This window comes from Schistocerca nitens, chromosome 1 (assembly GCF_023898315.1).
Source record: "Schistocerca nitens isolate TAMUIC-IGC-003100 chromosome 1, iqSchNite1.1, whole genome shotgun sequence".
Lineage (NCBI taxonomy): Eukaryota > Metazoa > Arthropoda > Insecta > Orthoptera > Acrididae > Schistocerca > Schistocerca nitens.
The window spans coordinates 487,412,969-487,435,058 of NC_064614.1; the positions used below are offsets into that span (position 1 = coordinate 487,412,969).

At 42.6% G+C, this 22,090-nt stretch overlaps 1 protein-coding gene across 3 annotated transcripts in view; it reads right to left on the reverse strand.

Moving 5' to 3' along the window:
* Positions 1-22,090, reverse strand: part of LOC126252534 (glutamine synthetase 2 cytoplasmic) — a 408,344-nt gene that overhangs the window by 184,407 nt on the left and 201,847 nt on the right. The window contains exon 1 of one of the 3 annotated variants that reach the window (XM_049953440.1): positions 15,067-15,164. The exons of 1 other annotated variant lie outside the window; for it this stretch is intronic. The gene's annotated coding sequence lies outside the window, so the exon portion shown is untranslated. Of the gene's footprint in view, positions 1-14,619; positions 14,937-15,066; positions 15,165-22,090 lie in introns of those variants that run through there. One more of the 3 variants, XM_049953453.1, reaches the window with a different exon arrangement.

Below are 22,090 nucleotides of genomic sequence, written 5' to 3' on the forward strand. Positions count from 1 at the left end.
ACCCAGGTTTTCAGTTTTATCTTTCTTTGGATTCGATTCTCATCCATATCAATCAAATAATGTCATTATATGTAGAAGTCCGTCAAGAAAGGGCCATACATCTCAGAAACAAAACCAAGGATGCTGGAGAGAGGATAAAAGAACATTTAATTTAAGGTTGCCTGGAGAGTAATTCAAGAGTGTTCTACATTTCGTCTGGCTAAGTGAGTTCTTCATACCGTACAATATTGTCGGTCTTCTCTTAAAAAAAAAAAGAAGAAGAAGAAGAAGAAGAAGAAAAAAAAAAGAGAAAAACTTTGCATGTGCTTGCTTATGGTTGAAAATGTTAAATACGCGCAAATTACAAAGAAGGGAAACAAACACTGCGTTCTCAAATGTAACCGTATTGAGTTACACTGAATTGCTGTAGTCTGATTGGTACGGGACAAAGATTTTCGTCTCTGCTCGTAGTTGGAGGGAAGGCGGCGGTAGCTGGCCGCTACCTCCAGTGAGGCTGGGCCAGCGTGTCGTATGCAGATGGGGCCAGGCGCGCAGGTGGTGGTCGCGCTAAATGTCACCGCCCTGTGGTACGGGGTCCTCTGGCCGCCAACACGGCTGCCAACATGCACACCAATGTAATCCACGAACGACAGCGAAATGTCAAACAGTTATTCTATAGGAGGAGACTATCAGAACTGGTATTACCTATTGTAGGACCGAGATACCGTTGCATAAATGGCGTTTGAAGCTCTGTGAACAAGAATAATAGTAAAAAAAGAAAAACCCTCTTCAAATACACGAGATGAAGTTACTGTTCTTTTATATAGGGCGACCACGTTGTATATATTCCTTCAGCTTCATTGAGATTCACAGACGACTAGCGTTTGGTGCAAAAACTATGCGTAAAGTTGTGTTGTTGCTGTTTGTTCATTGTTACGCTGGTGTCGTGACAGTTGTTCGTATGCATGTTTGCTCACTTTATTTTTATTGTACAATGCATTCCTATGCCAGTGACTTCATCAACATATGCTTTTTAATGGAAGTCACTTTCGTTCTCCGAAAGGAGTTTTTCGTCTCTGAATAATTTCTTTAATATACGGTAAGAGACAACAAGTGACATACAAATAAATTTTATACCTATGGTTAGAAGGTAAACATACGTATGTTACTTACAGTTGTGTGTTGTATCGTTGCGGCTCCCCACGTCGGAGGTTCGAGTCCTCCCTCGGGAATGGTTATGTGTATGTCCATAGCGTAAGTTAGTTTAAGTTAGATTAAGTAGTGTGTAGGCTGAGGGACCGATGACCTCAGCAGTTTGATTCCATAAGACGTTACCACTAATTTCAAATTTTCTGTTGTTGTATCGTTAATTTTCATAAACTATTTTCATCTGAAGCTTCCTGGCAGATTAAAACTGTGTGCCGGACCGAGACTCGAACTCGGGACCTTTGTCTTTCTCAGGCAAGTGCTCTACCATCTGAGCTACCCAAGCACGACTCACGACCCGTCCTCACAGCTTCAATTTTTCCAGTACCTCGTCTCCCACTTTCCAAACTTCACAGAAGCTCTCCTGCGAACCTTGCAGAACTAGCACTCCTGGAAGAAAGGATATTGCAGAGACATGGCTTAGCCACAGCCTGGGGGATGTTTCCAGAATGAGATTTTCACCCTGCAGCGGAGTGTGCGCCGATATGAAACTGCCTGGCAGATTTTCATCTGTTTTCCAGTTCACTAACTGCATAGCGTAGATTTTATTATTGGTACATTTGCAATCCAGTGATAAAATGTATGTTCTGTGGTTAGCGGACTGGGATACAAATTAAAATAGTTACGAAATTTAACGTTGAACTGTAAGTAACATACTCCGCCTGTCAAAGTTTCGAGACTGGGTTAATAAGAAAAAAAATAGAGAAACGGTAAGATTGTGGTTTTAATGGTTCAGGTGTTCTACATAGTGTCCTACCACTTGGGTACAACGCACAGAACGTTCTTACAACAATGTGAACTGTCACAAAAGTCTTCCTTTGGGATGTTGTTCAACTATCGCGTGAAGTTGTCTTGAATGTCGATTACGTCATCAAAGTGTTGACCCTTCACGTGAATTTGTGCACTTGGCCGTTTTGTAGTAAGTCTATGTTGATAATGCCAAGTTTCGTCACCCATGGCGGTTTTTTCCAGAATAATCCACGTTTTGCATTTTAATTAGATCGCGACGGGCGTCCACGCACTGTTGTTTCTGTTCGGACACGTCTCCGATTAGAGAGTCAAGAACGTTGACATCTTATGGCTGTGGGACCACTACTTAACACTATTTGCTCCAACTGACTGGTCGATTGCACATCTGTTTAAGGCTATCAGCTCAAGCTGCCGTCATAGTTACAGCGCTGACGCCGCTTATGCGCCATGAATAAAATCAGTCTCTGAACTTTTTGTACAGATTCTGTACACATGTTTAACTTTCAACCACAGGTATAATATTTTTACGTCGAATTTTGTCTCTTGTTGCATGAACGATCAGCGACCATTCACCGGAATCAGTCTTGCAACCGTTATGTATACATAAAGTTCCGTGTAGGGAGATTGAAGAAGGAACGACAACGTGAATCTAGGCGTGAGAAAGTCAGGCGCCATGTAGTTTTACCGGAAGAATCCATAGCAAATGTAATTCGACCACAAAGCTGCCCGCTCACAATCCGGCTTCACAAAAAACAGCTGTTCTTTGAGGTACGACTTTCGAATATTGCAGTTTTGAGCCATCACAACGAATGTCTGGCAATTTTTGTGCATGAACACTTACGACAAACCCCCACCCTCTCCAGTTTGCCATCCACTCTTTCTACACTGCTGTAACCAGATACGGGCACAGGAGAAGAACGCACAGAAAGTAGCTTGATTCCATTTGCTCCAGATGTAAACTTCAAGGGATGTAGCTTTAAAACTTCCTCTCTCCCTGCTGGAAGTTGAAGAATCAAATATGTGTGTGTGTGTGTGTGTGTGGGGGGGGGGGGGGGGAGGAGGCTGGTTGGGATGGGGGGAGGGAGGCGCGGGTGGCTTGCTGACACTGGAGGATGGGTATAGCAGAACGCATTAAGTTCCACTCCCGGTCTGTGGCAGTAGACGGCACTCTGGCAGACCTAGTGTAATTTCGTACATGTACTCAAGTCACCAAGTCAGACTCCTGAGGTATGTGTAGAAATATTTTGACATTCTATTTATATTTGATTAATTATATTTATTACATTCATCTGTGATGTATTCACAAAGACACTGCACCAATGGAGAAAAAGCGTTTGAACAACTGACGTGATTCTGATGCAAACATATGTATCTGCAAAATTTGATTTCTGTAAAACTCGAGTCTGGTGAAGAGCAGTTTGTTTCGTCTCTCGTTAGTAAGGAAAATAAGTTAGTCGCATCTAGACAGCTTCCCAGGACAGATAAATGGCGGGCCTCGTTTGGTCGCTGAAAACTGAATTCAGCACCAAGATACTTGGCTACAATTTGAGGCAGACGACTTAATAAACAGTATAAAGCAAGTTTTACAGTTACAGAACGACGAAAGTTGTAAGACCGTCACTTGTTGAGGTTATCACCATGTTATCTCGTACATTCAGTTTTATTTCTACTGTGAAAATATCGCTTTCTGAACGGTTTTGAGTATGTTGGTAATTCCAAATGGTTCAAATGGCCCTGAGCACAATGGGACTTGACATCTGTGGTCATCAGTCCCCTAGAACTTAGAACTGCTTAAACCTAAATAACCTAAGGACATCACACACATCCATGCCCGAGGCAGGATTCGAACCTGCGACCGTAACGGTCACGCGGTTCCAAACTGAAGCGCCTAGAACCGTACGGCCACACCGGCCGGCGTTGACTGTTTCAATTTGTCCAGTAGTTTCCTGTGCCTTCTTTACTCACGTATGAATGGAAAAAAAATACCTCGATATACGGTTGTGTGTGCAACTAGCGTCCTGAAGAGGCCAACAAGAAACACAGTATAAGATATTAGGCCCAAAATCTGTCTGCAAACTTAATTTGAGCAAGCTGCTTATGTTTCAAGACTATCAGATGTTCTGCTTATGTAGGATCTTATGAGGGAAGATTCTGATGTTTATTAGAACATTCTCGACGAGATCGTTCGGTGACGGTAGAGGAAAATATCTGCCAGGTGTAAAAAGACATTCCACAATCGGATTCTAGTTTTGATCGCAGCGTCCTGCCCATACGAATCTAGACAGTATTACCATCTCTACACCATGTAAGTCACTGCGTGTATAGTTGAGGTGTTGACACACACACACACACACACACACACACACACACACACACACACACACACAAATTAGATTTCAGAATACAAAATTATACGAAGGGATGCTAAAAAATTTGATGGTGTGAAGGTTCATATGAAGCTGCTCTTTCGAAAATTCAAATAAACTTATGAGTAGTATACAGTGTTTTCTATGTAAGTGACTGAACATCTTGCTTGTTAAAGTTACTACGAACAAAATTACGTTGTTTTCAGCAGTTTTAACAAATATTGTCAAGTGTAGTCCTTAAACGAGTACCTCTAACAATAATTACACTCCTAAATGGTTTGTTGGCTATTTAAAAGCAACATAATAATGTACTAGAAAGACTGAAAACAATGTAAATAATATACAGTTTAACTGGGAACTTAAATCAGCCGAAAAACATGTTCCGTAAATTGCAAGGAAAACAATGCATGTAATCGGCAAGAAGGACGGGTTTGAAGCGAGTAGTAGTAATTAAATTTTACAAAGAAAATGTAGAATGTGAGAGAATGGCGAACTAAGATCCGTTCTATACATGCTTTCAAAATATTTCTTTGCTCTGTAAAATATTCTGGATTTTTGTAAAATTGTGGATTGGGTCATGAAATTAAAAATCTCTCTAAAGTAAGATCATTCATTAACCAGAAATTTAAAGAGAGGAACTCTTAAGGACGGACGGACGGTGGGGTACGTTGTACCAATTTTATCAATTTTTTTTCCTGTTCCATTCGCTCATTGAGCATGCGAAAAAGAGTCTACATGTCTCTGTAAGCGTCCTAATCTCTATCTTATTCTGAGGATAAATTCGTTTTTTGTGCAATTTGTTACGATAGTCTGACCACGATACCTTCTCCTGTACACAACTGAATCGTCAGGGAACTGTTTCTATCGCTGCGAGCCTGTCTGATAAGTAGTTTTCGTATATTTGGCCGTTAGATGTGCTATTTCACTTATCTTGGGAACACACAACTTTACTTTCGCTTCTGTGGAACACTCGCCGTCTAGAATATCGTACGGGGGTTCTATTAACCAAATCATCCTCGCTGGTGTCACATGTCTGCCATCATACTGCCTGTGATTGCATCTTTTATGAGTCGATGTTGTGGTACTGTACTGAACTAAAATTAGAACGATACCTACCAAGAAAAAATATCCAGAGTAGTAAGAACAGAAAAATGGGAAGTGACAAACCAGTTTCTCTCATTATCATTATGAGGTATAATCCTCCAGCAAAGGGTTTAATACAGTAAGCCAAACCTTACCGTTAGAAACTATAAATATGTTTGGAGACAGAGTAACTGACACTGCTGAAAATCAAGCAGATTATATTCATCCAATATTTCAGATGAGAGCACTTAGCGACTTCCAACGAACTTTACACCCAGTTTCAAACGTTTCCGAAACTTTTTCTCCCGAAAACCTCCACAATACAACGAAACGAAAAATAAAAAATTAATCGCTTACCACATTTTCGCCGTTTGTACAGTAATATTTCAACACCAACGACGACGTTTTAATTTATTACTTCTTCACTGTTACATCTATTCGCAACACATTTTGCAGGCAACATCCACTTATGAAGTTGAACGTATCTGTAAAGTTATGTCATTGTAGGACACACAATTCAGGAGACTTGTCAAATGCTGAAAAGCGTCTTATACATGGGAATTCGATTCTTTAAGACATTGGGGTGGGGAGTTACTGTTTAATACTTTGTTACTATTGTTAGTATTATAGTTAACACACTGTCTTTTTATTGAAATATTGGACATTTGTAGCACGTTAAAAGTGGTGGTGAAGGGGATGAAGAGATTGCAACAAACTGTCCCCCTTCCCCACCTCTACCCCTTCCCCTTCCTCCCTCAACCTCTCTAACAGTCTTTAATTCGCACCTGGTTGTAACACTCTCGTTGTTGGCCACTGCCGAAAAAAGAATTTTTAGTGTCCGCAGGAGAGCTTCTGTAAAGTTTGGAAGGTAGGAGACGAGGTACTGGCAGAAGTAAAGCTGTGAGGACGGGGTGTCAATCGTGCTTGGTAGCTCAGTTGGTAGAGCAGTTGCCCGCGAAAGGCAAAGGTCCCGAGTTCGAGTCTCGGTCCTGCACACAGTTTTAATCTGTCAGGAAGTTTCATATCAGCGCACACTCCGCTGCAGAGTGGAAATCTCATTCTGGATACATCACACATGTTTAAATTTCTCGCGAAAATGCCTTGTCCGAGTTGTAGGTAGCTCCCAGAACAGACTAGAAGATGCTTCATTATTTATTTCGCAGTAATGAACTAATTTCCAGCACATCGCAACAGTAACTGTGTAATGGGTACTACACTATTACTATACACCGTTAGTGGCAGCAGTAAGACAGCCTGAAGTCGTCCAAGTTCTGCATTGCAAAAGTAAGAAACACAGCAATCAAGTAGGCATAAGCACAGTGCACATATTTTAATTTGGTTGGTTTTAGGTAGGTGTGTGGCTAAAGCAGGTGCCGCTAGAGAGAAAGCAGTGAAGAGGTAGCGTGTTTTGTACCAAGTGTCTACCATCAGGATGCATAGTTTACATCCTTTTCTGAGAACGAGTTGCAGATGGCACCCGCGATCCACAGATAACTGCTTCATCATAGTAAAAAATTATTGGAAATAAGCAGTACCAACCGCCTGTAATGGTACTTTAATTACGTAACCATTACGGCTCCTCACCTCAACCTCTCGATACCAGCAATATTCTACTGTGTTTCTGTAAAATAGTTAACATATTTCTGTGATAACATTCAGATTTGATTTCATTAATGTAGAGATAATTTGATACATCGATATGTTTATATTGCAATGATATTATTCTTATGTGTATTCTTCCATTTGTCACTATGATCTTTGACGTACTTTTAACTCTGATTTTTGGGCGCGTAAGCGGTTATTAGGGAGTCAAGTCTTGGTCGTCAAGTTGAAAAGACGCAAATTGTAGTCAGTTTGTGAAACGTGAACTTTAACAGTGAGGAAGATATTTTCAAGTGTGTTTTCTATTGTGAAATGATGTTGCAACAAAAGTAATAAAAAAGAAATGTAACTTAAATTCGGATTTCGGATTTCTGATTACTTTTTTACATCACCATTGTGCTAACTTGCAAAAGTTTAATCTTCAAGAATGGTTTATGAAACAGAGCTATAAAACTTTTGAATATCGCAGAATATTACCTAGGCCTCTTTGCATGCGAGCTTGGAATCCTAACTACCTAGATTTTCGACGATTGAGCCATGAGTTCACAACGAGACCAGCGTGGGAAACACGGAAAGATGAGTGCCTAGTTTATCCATTATTTCATGAAATGACTTTATATTAACTGTGCTCTAATGACACCTGCCACATAATATAACTTTGTTGCCCGAAAATGCAATATTTAGCAGCGTGAGCAACACTACAATCATAATTAATTTTTGACATTTGTTGTGGTAGGGTTGTTAGACGCATCATTGATTCATTAGTACGGGTTTTAATAAAACACCAAAAAAAAAAAACTAAATTCACTTTAAAAAGTGCTCAAAGAAAATTCTTTTTCATTCTTAGCATTAGTCAGGCGTTAATTTTGGTGGTGGTGGTGGTGGTGGTGGTGGGGGGGGATAGCAGGGGGGGGGGTTAATAAAGTCTCTGCAGTCAGGTGTAATGGTCTGAGAGAGGATGGAAATTACCGGTGTAAGCGTGTCAGGTCAGATCGGTATCTGGAGCGTTGCGTACTGGTGAGGAGATAGAGCCGGCAGGTCAGATTACGACCAGCAGCAGGTAGCAGGTGGAGCGGCGGCGCTGCAGAACCGGTTCGCGAAAGCTGAGAGGCGGCGCAGCGCGGCGGGCACGTGCTCACCGAGTGGCAGCCGTATACAAAGCCGCCTGCCGGTGTTGCCACCCGCTCCGCACACGCGACGCCCAGCCGCAACAATACGCCTACACGCGTGCTCGAGGGACAACTGCGATGCCAACAGCTAGCAGACTCGTTCAAACGTCTCTGCGTCAAGCAACACGTGAGTGAACTGAACGCAAGAGTGGTCACACACTTAACAGCAGGATTGACAATCGTGCATGATAGAAACCAGTACGTTATCCTCAATGGTGAGAGTTCATCGGAGGTGAGGGTATCATCTGGAGTGCCCCATGGAAGTGTGGTAGGTCCGCTGTTGTTTTCTATCTACATAAATGATCTTTTGGATAGGGCGGATAGCAATGTGCGGCTCTTTGCTGATGATCCTGTGGTGTACGGGAAGCTGTCGTCGTTGAGTGACTGTAGGAGGATACAAGATGACTTGGACAGGATTTGTGATTGGTGTCAAGAATGGCAGCTAACTCTAAATATTGATAAATGTAAATTAATGCAGATGAATAGGAAAAAGAATCCTGTAATGTTTGAATACTCCATTAGTAGTGTAGAGCTCGACACAGTCACGTCGATTAAATATTTGGGCGTAGCATTGCAGAGCGATATGAAGTGGGACAAGCATGTGATGGCAGTTGTGGGGAAGGCGGATAGTCGTCTTCGGTTCGTTGGTAGAATTTTCGGAAGATGTGGTTCATCTGTAAAGGAGACAGCTTATAAAACACTAATACGGCCTATTCTTGAGTACTGCGCGAGCATTTGGGATCCCTATCAGGTCGGATTGAGGGAGGACATAGAAGCAATTCAGAGGCAGGCTGCTAGATTTGTTACTGGTAGGTTTCATCATCACGCGAGTGTTACGGAAATGCTTCAGGAACTCGTGTGGGAGTCTCTAGAGGAAAGGAGGCGTTCTTTTCATGAATCGCTACTGAGGAAATTTAGAGAACCAGCATTTGAGGCTGACTGCAGTACAATTTTACTGCCGCCAACTTACATTTCGCGGGAAGACCACAAAGATAAGTGAGATTGGGGCTCGTACAGAGGCATATAGGCAGTCGTTTTTCCCTCGTTCTGTTTGGGAGTGGGAGAGAAGATGCTAGTTGTGGTACGAGGTACCCACCGCCACGCACCGTATGGTGGATTGCGGAGTATGTATGTAGGTGCAGATGTAGATCGTCTTGCGCAAGGACAAATAACCTTCGCCTCTACACAGTCCAAGCACGATTCTACAAACATCAGCTTATGCTTCGAGCATGTGGAGCTTAGGCGTACACGAGTTGCTCGTTTTATCCGGCTGTGCCTTTGGCTCTGAGCACATCTGAGGTCATCAGTCCCTTAGAACTTAGAACTACTTAAACCTAACTAACCTAAGGACATCACACACATCGATGCCCGAGGCAGGATTCGAACCTGCGACCGTAGCAGTCGCGCGGTTCCGGACTGAAGTGCCTAGAACCTCTCTGCCACCGCGGCCGGCGGCTGCGCCTTCCTGACGTGGAAAAAAGAGGTCACTAGTTCGAACTATGAGAGAGTCTCACAGGGATTCCAAAGACTAAAAAAAGCTGAACTGGCGAGGCTTGTAGATATACGCAAACTAGCCCCTAAAAGCTTACTTCTAAAGTTTCATGAGCTAGCTTTTAGTTCACAGCAATGTACTACGAAGGGATTGCGAAGACAAGTTGTGACGACACTGATCTGTCACATGTCCCTAAGCGACTAAAGTCTCGTAAATGTTTTGAATGGAAAATCGAGACCTGTCAATTATGGCGTATTAGTAGTAGTTTTCCTTACTTTGTGGGATATGGCGAGGTGTCGCATTTGCAAGTGTTTGGTAGTGGATTGAAAATAATGGAATTCCCAGAGGTTTTCCAACAGAAGGTCTCACAGGCAGTTGTGACACGAGTAAGCCGCTTCGAAGGTTTCTTAAGTCAGAATACTACAAAAGTGCTTCGTGAAGGCCGCCTCATCAGAATGTTGCGGGAGGAATGAGGAAAGTTATTTTCAGATATACTAAGAATTCACATATGATTCTTGTTCACTGATTTCCAGTCTCACTGTGACGGTATTCCCAAGGTTATACAAGTGCCATAGGAAGACATGGTTTCTTTTAATCTTGAAAATTAGCTGGGCAATTTTTAATTATATGAATATAATTAAATTTTTATTTCGTTGATAATGAAATTTCAACTGCATTGGTACACACCAGTGTGAATAATTATTAACTGAACAGTTTCACAATTGTGTTGGATTCTGTCTAAGCACAGAATCGTTTGCAGTCTTTTCTACGTATTGACCTTGGGCCTCTGTGATGTGGAAAAAGTATGAGAGGTCACTGGTTTGAACCATGGGGATTTTGAAGACGAAAAAAAGCTGCAGTGGCAGACACTTGTAGATAGACACAAAATAGTCCGTGGAAGACTACTTCCAGAGTTTCACAAACTAGCTTTAACTATCTAGCAACGTACTACAAAAGGTTTGCGAAGACAAGTTTAGTTTAATTATAGCATGCACAGAGGTGTTTAAGCAATCTCTCCGTGCAAGTGGAACGAGAAGAAGACTTAATAATTGGTATAATGTGAAGTCTCATCTATCACGCACTTCTCAGTGGTCTGCTGAGTATAGATGTAGATAGGAGAGGAAAGGTGAAATGTGGATGGTAAATACTGGTTATTGAAACGAAGGACATTCTCACATCAAGTCCATATGAGCTGTCGATATATCCACATCATAGGAAAAATTGTTTCAGGATGGACAGAGAAACATGTGAACGTATTACTCTCATTTTTCGCATATTGGTGAGGCTATAAATCCTTTGAAAAACACACACACACACACACACACACACACACACACACACACACACACACACACACTACTTATGTCCGGAATCAATAAATACTCCCGACTTTTCCTCCCCTGTTTGTTCTGAGTGAATTTATCTTTTCAATATTGACATTTTTCTCTATGGCAGGTTGAATTTCTGTGCTCTATCTTAAAATTATATCATGAGCAACATCCCTCTTTGCCTTATCGTGATAGGCTTTCGATTTAACGCTGTTGAAACAAAGGTAGCATTCGTATCCTCTGAAAGACTTTCTGCAATTTACTGTTTATTTGGTTCATGTCGATCGACATAATAATGTTAAGGAGACCGCATCACAACTTAAGTTTGCTCGTACAATTGTGCACATTATGGGTATACACGATCAAGCATCTGTAATTTGGGATGCTTACATGACTGAAAATGGATCAAGCGTCAGGGAGGTTTAATAATATTAATGCTTGCACAAACTTATTCTCCAGATGCTGTAGGAAGCTTGCACAGAGATCTCGACTATGTAAGCTTGGAATTACGTGAGTGTGGTTGCCTCAATACAAAGACTTTGGTAGAAAAGAATGACTTAATTCGTGGTGACAGTGCCAAGGTCTGCTTCCTTGCATTGTTCTTAGAACAACGGACACTCAGACATTAGTTAAATACTGTAAATTGTGCCAAACGTTTCTTTCTGTACTTTTACTGCCGGTATGAATACCAATGCCACATATGAATGGGATGGCTGAATATGATTTGCTGATTTGCTCACACAGTTCTCGCCTTGTACTCACATTAAAACAAAACAAAAAAGTGCCCTTATTTGCAGCAAAAGTAGAAATATAGACAGTCACATCTGTTCACTGCTCTTTTTAACCGATAAGTGCTTCGTTATAGGAGACGTTAAGTGACAGCAGAAAAAGAAGCTGTCCTTGATGACCTGACAGCTGACGGTCAACTTGGCAGACGTCCTGTCTGCGCGCGCTGGCCGAGACCTTGCCACCAACAGTCTTATCTGGCTGGCTAGCTAGCTAGCTGTGTGCAGAGCTCAGTATCAGAACATAACTGCGTCACTTTCCGCAGCACGCTACACGCATGCTAAGAAGGCCGCCTCTGCCACAAGAGCGGTGGACCTCGCGATTTCCAGTCACGATCTGTGAGAACGCTAAACAAACTACAGCACAATGCAAATAATACGCTCCAGCCAAAGTGCAACGTTTGACAGTATTTTTCTTTGAAATATTTGCTATACTATTCTCCTCAAGTATACGCCCCAAGATTTTACCGACAAACATTGATAGCTTTCGTGTAATTGGAAATATACACTTCCCGTGATTTGACTAACCTGTTTCTTGGAATGTATGAGGAATACTCTTCCCGCTTTGTAGCCTGCGAATGGCCAAGATCGGAATCCAAATGAAGAGTAACGAGCTCTTATGGTCTCAAATTTCGTTCAAAAATGAAAGACGCTGCTTTGAACTCATTTATTAAATTTACCTTTGGACATCTATTCACTTGCTGAATAAAAACCGCCTAAATGTATATTATCGATGTGAGCGTCACATTACTACTAGTGCGCTAGTCTTAGCACGCTAGTGGCTGGGTGTAACAGTATCTGAAATGTCACAGCAGGACGCTGTCACTCAGCCGGACGAATCTATCTGGATGGAAATCAGACTGTGAAAGTCTTTGCTAGTCTATGGCAAATCATAATATTTTCATCTGACGGTGCGGTTATTGCTTCCTCAAATCTTATATATAATACGATACTTCATGAAATATTGTGAAGTCTGTTTCTTTATTTCGCCAGAAACTTAAATTCGTACGTCATCTTAAGTTTCTAAACAATGGTAATTTCAATGTAGCCATCAATGAACCTAAATAGAAAGGGAGGGGGGGGGGGGGGGGGAAGGAGACTCTACAAATGGCTACTGGTGATTTGCTATAACGAATTCTGTGTTTTCACCAAGGCGACTTGTAAGAAAGAGTAATTTTTTAAAATTAAAATTATAGCAAGTAGGCGTGGTACGAAAGATCAGAGTTCCTAATTTTGCTTTCCCTTGCGACCCAGAACCTAGCAGCTATCAGAACCGTGAGATGCAAGTAGTCTAGATTGTAAACTGTACAACTGAGTTTACAGAGTTTAGGTGTAATGTACAAATAAAAGGAGATGTGACGGGAAATATATTGTGTACCTGTTTATTTGTTGCACGTGAGGCATGTTCATGAACTAAAGTTCTGTAGTATCTGAATTCACTAGGATTGATTATTTAAGTCTATGCTTTCAAAATGTCTCTGCAATTATTATTACGCAGAAAAGGTCTAGAAATAAAGCCTAGGAAAAAATTCTGTCCCGATAAAGAAACTAAACCGAGACTCCGCTGAAGATTATCTACTGATTTTACTTATAAAGAAAGAACTATGACCTTTGCATGGTGAACCTCGATCAAAATACGATGATTCACTTTGTGATTAAGTTGCGCTTAATGTAATAACAAAGCCATGCTGAAAATATACCATTCTGAAGTTCATAAATCATTGACATCGCATTTGCCGTTTGCATTTTCGTAGTTTATGTGCAATGTATGGACATAATGTTCACGAAAATACTGTGTGCCTTAAGTAATAGAATATAGCTTATGCTGCCTCCCAGTTCTTTTGATTTATAATAAAAAGTGCGATACATATGGAACGAACGTAGATCTTAGGTTACGCTGCAAATCAGTCTCTTCTCGCGACATTTATTTCGTATTCACATACGCTGCCTTCGGCAACTCCCGGTCAAACTGTGACCCTCGAACCTAAAGTAGATCTTAGGCTACGCTACAGACAAATCAACACATCCAACATTAATATTTTTTTCCTGGGGGGAAGGGGGAGATGTCGGAGGTGAAATGCAGTTTACATTGTAACCACAGTTTTGTACAAATTAAGAGAAAGACTAAATCCAGTCTAGACTAACGACTCTCCTAAATTTGTTTTACAGAGGCAGTCCGTGCCAGTAAACACAGACAAAAACATAACGATTCATTTCTGGATTAAGTTGCGTTTCTGTGGATAGTAAAGAAAGTCTGAATGTATAATATGTGGAAATAGACACTACCGACACCTTTTCAGCACTATGCAATTCTTGCAGGCTGTTGCAGTGGGCAGTACTGTAAAGACTTTTTCTCATTGCGAATAAGCGGACGCGTGCATTTCTAGTCGGCGGCACTCGGGTGATTCGGGCACAAAGCAGGTCGCGCGGAAGTCACTGACCGGGGAGGTGAGAGCGAAAGTGAGAAGCCCGGCTGCTGGGGCGCCACCGCGTCCCACTTATGCGGCTGCCCGCTCTCAGCTGATAGCGGCGCGTCCGGCCAAGTCTGTAAACACGACGCCGCGCCGCGCGGACAAAGGACCGACGCGGGATTTAAAAAAAGGAAAGCCGGCGCTGCGCCGCAGGGCGCGTGTCTGACACACTTCTGTACACGTGCTGGTGGCCGGCCGCAGCTAAGTCTCCGCGCGAAAGCAGTGCATGCGTACCAAATCTGCGACTACTGTGTTAGTACTTGCTAAGTAATTACAGGGTGGGTGGGTGCAGGTTCCGAGGTTGCTACGATACGGGAATATGCGACGTGGAGTGTCACACACCTGAACACCAAAGCGGGAAAAGAAACCAACCAAAAAACCCACTCACCTTACTGACGCGTCGGGTGCCAAACTCAGAAATTTCCACACAAATCTGTCTTTCTGTGAGAAAACAAGTGGCGAAACAAACTCCTAGCTCTTTGACGTAGCAGCGACTGCGGACAGCTTTCCTGCTCGGAGCAGCCAACGCTAAGCGGCGGTGTGCGGTCAGCTCCGAAGCATCTGTAGCACTGACGAGTGTGTTCGGCGAAGCGGCTTTTGTAAACACTTCAGAGACATACACGCGCCGCTGAACGTATGCCAGAAGTCGTAAACTTGCCGAGAGACTGCGGAATCGTGCAGGAGCGACGCGGAAAAGTACTCGCTCCACGGGCGCTGTGTTGCTGCCGTTATCCAGGACAGGGGGGAGCTGTTTGTAAATACTCGCGCTGGCACGCAGATGCAGAAAGAGAGAGAGAGGAAAGGAAAACGAACGCAAGCGTGACGCGAGACTCACCGCCGTCAGCTGCAGCAGGCCAGCGTGAAGAGGGCGCGAGGAGGGTCCGCGCGCGAATACGGCGCGCGCACGCCCCCGCCGCTTTATATAGCAGTGCGGGCGCCGGCTGCGCGCGCATCAGCTGGCGGCTCAGCTGATCGCGGAAGGCGACCATTACTCACTTTGCGGCCGCTGATACCCTTCCTGCTTTGCCGCCAATGAAAACTGCAGGCCGCCCTCTCGCCCACAGCCCGTGCCCGGCGCACGCCAACTCGCCGAGGGCGCACCACAGGCGCCAGCCGGCCCCTCTGTTTATGCTACGTGCCAAACACGGCAGGCACCTGAGCACAGAAGGTGGCTCTACTGCTAGGGATGACAGTTATCGCTGAAACAACCGGTTTTCGGTTACAGCGGTTTTTTTCAGCGCCAGTTTAACCCGAGTGTGAAAACTGCTCAATATAACCGGTTTCTAAAGTAAGCAATTTTCAATTTTTTATTTCTATTGTTTCTTGTAATAAACGAAGAAATCGAACAAACATCGAAAAATTTTGACTCACTCAGTTTCGAGATACTTAGAATGAAAATAATAAATTAAATAGGCAAATAAAACAAAACTCACTTTCTCCATCGTTAGGTGCTTTACTCAAAAGTTATAACTGGTTCAAAATTACAGAAAACCACCAGTATTCGTCTATTCGATCATACCGCTTTTTGGGCATTACGGATAATCAGTGCCAGAGGGTGAAAACTCAGGGTCAAGAACTGTACACCGGGTGATCGAAAAGTCAGTATAAATTTGAAAACTTAATAAACCACGGAATAATGTAGACAGAGAAGTAAAAATTGACACACATGCTTGGAATGACATGGGGTTTTATTAGAACAACAACAAAAAAGTATTGCTAGACGCTTGAAAGATCTCTTCCGCACGTCGTTTGGTGATGATCGTGTGCTCAGCCGCCACTTTCGTCATGCTTGGCCTCCCAGGTCCCCAGACCTGAGTCCGTGCGATTATTGGCTTTGGGGTTACTTGAAGTCGCAAGTGTATCGTGATCGACCGACATCTCTAGGTATGCTGAAAGACAACATCCGACGCCAATGCCTCACCATAACTCTGGACATGCTTTACAGTGCTGTTCACAACATTATTCCTCGACTACAGCCGTTGTTGAGGAATGGTGGTGGATATATTGAGTGTTTCCTGTAAATAACATCATCTTTGTTTTGTCTTACTTTGTTATGCTAATTATTGCTATTCTGATTAGATGAACCGCCATCTGTCGGACATTTTTTGAACTTTTGTATTTTTTTGGTTCTAATAAAACCCCATGTCATTCCAAGCCTGTGTGTCAATTCGTACCTCTCTAACTACATTATTCCGTGATTTATTCAGTTTTCAAATTTATACTGACTTTTTGATCACCCGGTATATCACCGCAATATCCTTTCTTCCAGGAGTCTTAGTTCTGCAAATATCACAGGGGAAGTCTCCCCCCCCCCCTCCCCCCGGCTTCCCGAGCGGGAAGTCTTGCCGGCCCCCGGCACGAATCCACCCGGCGGATTCGTGTCTGCTCAGGCGAATGCAGGTTGGTTCCCCTCATTCCGCCTCAGTTACACTATGTCGGCGATTGCTGCACAAACACTATCTCCACGTACGCGTACACCATAATCACTCTACCACGCAAACGTTGGGGTTACACTCGTCTGGAATGAGACATTCCCGGGGGAGAGGGGTACATACATACGTCACAGGGGAGCTTCTGTGAAGTTTAGAAGGTAGGAGACGAGGTAGTGGCGGAAGTAAAGCTATGAAGCTGGATCTTGAGTCTTGCTTGGGTACCTCAGCCGGTAGAGCACTTTCCTGCTAAAGACGAAGGTCCCGAGTTCGAGTCTTGTTCCGGCCACACTTTTAATCCGCCATGATGTTTCATATCAACGCACACTCCGCTGCCGAGTGAAAATTTCGTTTTCTATTTTTCGTGTTAATTTGTCCGTTTTCAAGGGCCACAAGCAGATAAAGACGTATTACACAGACACAGGCAGCATATCAGTTACTTTATATTTCTGTTGTATACTATGAATGAATCGTTGTTAAGTTTTTAATTTGTTGCTGTTACTTACTGTTACCTTCCTCTTCTATTATTTCATATAAATTGCAGGCAAATCTTTAATAATATAAAGCAAATGAAGCGTTGTGCTTCTTTGCTACGTCACTTCGTAAAAATATCTCCAAACTAGAGTTAGTGCTATTGTGGAAAACAACGGATGTATGGCGACGACAGCAAGAAATTACTGTAGAGACCAGTTGGGGGCAAGTGTTGCACATAACACGTACACGCGTATCTTCAGCCACGACACACGAGACGATGGGCGGCCCTATTACCTCCCTATTACCGCCAGATGATAGTTCTGGGCGCACGGCCACGCTACCTTATAAAGTAGTTAAAATTCTAAAATCTAAAAGAACCGACGTTTCGACCTTGGTACAGCGGTTTTCGTCAGGGCTTAAGTATTTGATATGATGACGCGGCAGTACAGCCGAAAGGATTTTAAAGAGGCAGACACCGGCAGCGAAAGCCTACGTATTAACATCAGGACTGATGGTAAAATCTTCTGAGTTTTTACACCATGTCACGTCGCTCTTAAAACTTCTCCAATACACGACATTTCCGACCCTCTGCTGGAAGATGCCGTACGATTCCTGAAGATCCCCATAGAGAGACCGAAACGTTTGGTATCGGTGAAGTTATTTTTCGACTTTTTACTTCTTTGGCAACGGACAGTGGGGACTTCGGGTGTAAATTATCTTGTTTTACAACACACAGCCTATTTTCATATTAATTTTCCACACAAGTGTGTTTGTTGTTTACAGAAGACTTTTGAAAAACAGAGCAGATGGTTCGAATCGCTGGTGGAGAAATTTGAATAGTCTTTTTTTTTTCTTTTTTCAATCTTGTTGCTTCCATGTCACGGGATAATAAGGTCTCCAGCTGTAAATTGTTTTATTTCGGAGCACAGAGGTTTTTTCCACTCAGCTATGTTTATTTTTTACTTTATTTGGCAGTCGATTTCAAAATCTTTTATTACATTATTTTCATGTACTTAGGTGCGTCTTTTTTAAATTTATTATTGCTTGTAATTGCTTTACCCGCTACCTCGGATTTAATGTGGGTCGTATTTCTACATAGCTCCAGAAAATTGTATACAACTGTAATTAAACATTCGCTTCAAGATTTGTAGTGTAATTTAAGCATTTGCAGTAATTGGTGAAATTAAATTTAAAGCTAAAAAAGAAAACTTAGTCACAGTTTGCTATAAAGTTTTAAATCACTCAATGGTCACAAAATTACCTAGCGGTTACATATTTAGTTCAGTACAATAGCCCACTAAAATTTTTTGGCGGATAGCTACGTCAAAACTTGCTGGAAGTCAACATTTCATTGAGTCTCTTACTGGAAGACTCAGGTAGGAGCCTCAATTAAATGTCGACTAGCAGGACGTTTTGACGTAGCTATTGGCCAACAAATTTTGTGGGCTACTGATAATCGCTATACAGACGAAATCGGTATAGTTAATAATTTTGTGAGCAATAACTGAAATAAAACTTTATAATGAAAAATTATGTGCTCAATGACGCTCTTAACCATAAATATTGCAAGTACGAGCGAGTTAGACACAGTCACTAGAATGAAATACACCTACATCTTTTTGCTGTACCACTGCGTCCTCTAATGCTGACTTCAAAATGTTCAAATGTGTGTGAATTCCTAAGGGACCAAACTGCGGAGGTCATCGGTCCCTAGACTTACACACTACCTAAACTAACTTACGCTAAGGACAACACCCACACCCATGCCCGAGGGAGGACTCGAACCTCCGGCGGGAGGGGCCGCGCAATTCGTGACATGGCGCCTCTAACCGCGCGGCCACTCCGCGCGGCAATGCTGATTAAAACCCTATGTGTTGTACAGCAGAAAGATACACCTGCGGGTGTATTTCATTTCGATAACTTGTGTCTAATTACCACAAAAGCTTCGAAATCGACTGCAAATCAAGCAAAGAATAAACCCAGCAGCATGCGAAATTTATACGAAAATTGCCTGTGCAGTTCTTAACGAACTTTTAAGGAGGGGTATTACGCGGCCCAAGAACTCAGGAGATTATTCCACCAATCACAACACTCACGCAAGCTTGCTGACTAGTAAAACTAGGACTCTTCAACTACCGGCGTCATTTTTTATTGTTCCCTAGCTCTTCGTTCTAGACTTCCGTAGGTCACCAGCCTCATTGCCTATCTTCCATTTTACTGAGGTACGCCAGACGAAAGATTAATTTCTGTTATTGTTAGAGTACAGAAAATTCTTTAATTTCATAACCCTGACCTCCTCCTACGATTATCCTACGTTTTCCGTACACTTGGCACCCACAATTACCCGTACTAGTAATCCGACGCGTAATACACACACACACACACACACACGCACACACACACACACACACATATATATATATATATATATATATATATATATATATACGTAACCATTGTCCATCTTCCATCTCTTCAAGACAGAGGTTCTCCGGTTCCTACCGGTTCCTAAACCATTTTTCCCGGAAGCTCGCCGGCCGTAGTGGCCGAGCTGTTCTAGGCGCTTCAGTCTGGAACCGCGCGACCGCTACGGTCGCAGGTTCGAATCCTGCCTCGGGCATGGATGTGTGTGATGTCCTTAGGTTAGTTAGGTTTAAGTAGTTCTAAGTTCTAGGGAAACTGATGACCTGAGCTGTTAAGTGCCATAGTGCTCAGAACCATTTGAACCATTTTGAACCGGAAGCTCGGTTGAGGACAACTTTATCATTCCGTTTCTTCTGAAAGGGAAACTGACTCTTCAAATTCATACCTACTCTCTCTTTTACCAGTGTCATACCTACTCCTCATGCCACCCTCAAAATCTACAAATTTCCTCCACTTTTACAGTCTTACTCCCTGGTCCTTCTTGGACAGTTCGTCTACCACAAATACCAGCAATAATCGTGACATCAGAAACAACTAAACAAATGTTTTAGTATGAAACTAACAGCAATGGATTTTTAACATAAAAAGAGCTATCTTATACCAAATTTTATGACAGGTATATTTAAATACCTTACAGTAGCTTAAAAATTCTTAAGTAAGTTTCAGACACTTTAGCTGAAGAGTGAATGCAAATTTTTTTCGCTGATAACAATATGAGCTGAGGCAATGAAATTAAAGTAAAAGAAATAAATCTTTGAGACAGTGCACTGACGCTCCTGTCTCCTACACTCGATACGCACATATCGTAATCTGTTCCACTCATCCACAACCACAGGATGTTGTGCAGCTTGCCGGTGACGTCTTCTGTACAACAGACTCATCCAGAATATCCACAACAGAGATCATCATCAAGAGCAATATGAATACCGCGTCACTCACAATGAACAGCTGGCATCCACATCTGCATTGCCACACCACTGTCATCAACAAATAATAATCATATCTCTTAGGATATTTGCCGGCCGTTGTGGCCGAGCGGTTCTAGGCCCTTCAGTCCGGAACCGCGCTGCTACTACGGTCGCAGGTTCGAATCCTGCCTCGGGCATGGATGTGTGTGATGTCCTTAGGTTAGTTAGGTTTAAGTAGTTCTAAGTCTAGGGGACTGATGACCTCGCATGTTAAATCCCATCGTGCTTAGAGCCATTTGAACCATCTTAGGATATTTCATCCTTTTTTCTCATCTTTTAACCGTTGAAAAACATTGTGGTTATGCGTGCGGCCTATTTGGCTAAGAAATGTCACCCGGTGATCAGTTGGAAAACGACTAAAGATGTCAAGGGATTGAGCTTTGTAACCATACCGTTTTGTATTTGATTGAGGACTTAAACACCACTTTCCTGAGATACGAAATGAAGATTAACTCTGCACGCCCCTGTGAGTGTGTGTGTGTGTGCGTACAATGGCCGTTTGAAACATGGACGTCTCACTGACCGCTACTACCATATGTTCACGTACAGGGAGTTGCGCGCGTGGTTGAGCACGTGATCCGATCGCTGCACCATCTGTAAAGGCTTAACGATGCATCTGTGCGTGCGGCCAAGTGTGACTAATTTTTTTGTCCGGTGAGTTTATATGATTTTCTCGCTCACACAGATGGGTCAAAAAGAAAAGAAACATATACGAGAGAAAAACATAACTTAGAATTAAATAGTCGCAAAATGGCCGTGAGAAGCTGCAACTCCTACATGATATCACAGACTCATCATATAGATGGTGGCCAAAATAAAAATAAAGGAAAAGAGAAGATTTGGCTTTAATTTCGTGTCAACGACTTATTTCGGGCAACTGTTCCTTACTAAATTCGTATTTTTTTGTTCGACGTGTAAGAAGTATTGTCAATTTTCTTAAAGGTCACTTAATGATAAATTTCCTTCCCGAAAAAGCGGTTTTATAGAAAATAATTTCCTGGATACGGAGGAATGCGAATCTGCTTCCAACCGCATCCAGTAGTTCAAAATGGTTCAAATGGCTCTGAGCACTATGGGACTTAACTGCTGTGGTCATCAGTGCCCTAGAACTTAGAACTACTTAAACCTAAGGACATCACACACATCCATGCCCGAGGCAGGATTCGAACCTGCGACCGGAGCGGTCACGCGGTTCCAGACTGAAGCGCCTAGACCGCACGGCCACACCGGCCGGCAGTAGTTCAGTACCTTTACAGTCACGAAGTGGTATTGGCTCCAACGTTTTATGTCGGACGTTCCTTTAAACTGAAGCAGTATGGCGGCGATACTTATCGACGAAACATTCTTCTATGTTTTCATTTATCCTCTGGCGTGAACTGAGTGTTTTAAATTCCCGTTAACGCAAATTCCGTAAGCCTGGACTTACGCCAAAACAGTGGATTCCGTAAAAACAAGATTCAGTTGTACAGTTAGCTCTAAAGCTAGGTGTCAGCTACCTAAACTTATTTCTGTCTCAAAACATAATGATGTTATTCTAACATGATTATTTTTTGCGATGATGTGA